The sequence below is a fragment of the Octopus bimaculoides genome, chromosome 1 (assembly GCF_001194135.2).
Source record: "Octopus bimaculoides isolate UCB-OBI-ISO-001 chromosome 1, ASM119413v2, whole genome shotgun sequence".
NCBI classification, from domain to species: domain Eukaryota; kingdom Metazoa; phylum Mollusca; class Cephalopoda; order Octopoda; family Octopodidae; genus Octopus; species Octopus bimaculoides.
Window position 1 is genome coordinate 182,460,715 of NC_068981.1, and position 1,697 is coordinate 182,462,411.

Genomic DNA, 1,697 nt, shown 5'->3' on the forward strand with positions numbered 1-1,697 from the left:
AATAAGTATTCAGTAACATGAGTTAGTTTCATTTTTTAAATTTATTTTAGATAACATCAAACCTTTAAAATTTCTATTGAGCAACTTCTTTTTCTCATTATAAGCTATGATAGTTACTTTATTAATTTAGTTCTGCTGGACTGGCTCCTGCGCAGGTGGCACGTAAAATACACCATTTCGAGCATGGCCGTTGCCAGTACCGCCTGACTGGCACTTGTGTCGGTGGCACGTAAAAGCACCCACTACACTCTCGGAGTGGTTGGCGTTAGGAAGGGCATCCAGCTGTAGAAACTCTGCCAAATCAGATTGGAGCCTGGTGTAACCACCTGGTCCACCAGTTCTCAGTCAAATCGTCCAACCCATGCTAGCTTGGAAAGCGGACGTTAAACGATGAGGATGATGATGATGATGATGGTATGTTATGGTATTAACCAGTGCATATTGTTCAATCGTCCCCAGCATGTCATGAGTTACTATGCTGAATTAAGAGAATAACAGCTTGCTGACTTGATAGGGAATCAGTCTACAAGCCAAATGTTTTCATAATTCATATTATGTTGTCAGTGCTATGCTATTTCCATATCCAAGACAACTCATTCTTGCTGATCCATCCTTCCCTGTAGTAAATAACTTACCATATTTTCCAGCACACAAGTTGATGTAGCATACGAGGGGCTGCTGAAAAGTTCCTGGTATTGGGTAAAAGAAAATACAGGAGGTTCAGTTAACTATGATTTTATTCAACATATTCTCCTCTCACATTCACACACTTATTGCAGTGCCCTTCAGTTTCTTCTAAACCCTGCAAAAAATTTGGATGGTTGGCCTTCATAATACCCTTAAAACCAGGAACTTTTCAGTAGCCCCTTGTATAGTGTAAACATGTAAAGTAAATGTTTGAACATCATCATTATCTTTCCAAACCCTGCAGCATCTCACATGAAATTTTTAATTCTTCAAAGTTATCTTGTTGAATAAATTGACCTATTTTTTTATTGTTTTTTTTTTTTACTGTAAACATTGGTCTGAAAAATCTGACTTGTATATCAGAAAATCAGTTTTATTTGTCAATAGATACAGGTTAAACCTCACTAATCCACGATTAGTCTGGCAGATGGTGATCTGAATCTCATAGCCATTAGTTTGCCAAATGGTTACATAGCCACTTGTGATGCACCTTGTAGTTTATATCTGCTATAGCTAATATACAGTGGTTGATCTTGCTATAGAGCTACAAATATAACTTATTTTTACTTCTTAAGGGGTACAAACATTACCTAATATTATTTATTTTACCCTTAAATATGCCTCTAAAGCAACCAGCTGGTAGCGAAAGTAATCTTAACACAGCAAAACATAAATATATGACATGAACTCTGTTAAAAAAGGTGCCAGTACAGAAAAAAAAAAAAAAAAATAGTGAGTCATGCATAGTCTAGAGTCTTGTGCATATAATATAGTTTAAGTTCATCAACAGTGTATGACATTAAGCCTTTAGCATTTAAACTGACCATATCTGACTATTGAAAAAGTTGCAAGACGCAACGAAAAAATTTTAGGAAAATAAAAATAAGGAATAAGTGGAAATTTTACTGGTGAGTGTGTTAAATTATAAGGCACAAAAAGAAAATGACTCTCACCAGACACAACAGAATATGTTTCAACACAAACTCACATAAAGAATCTTGCAAACCAAA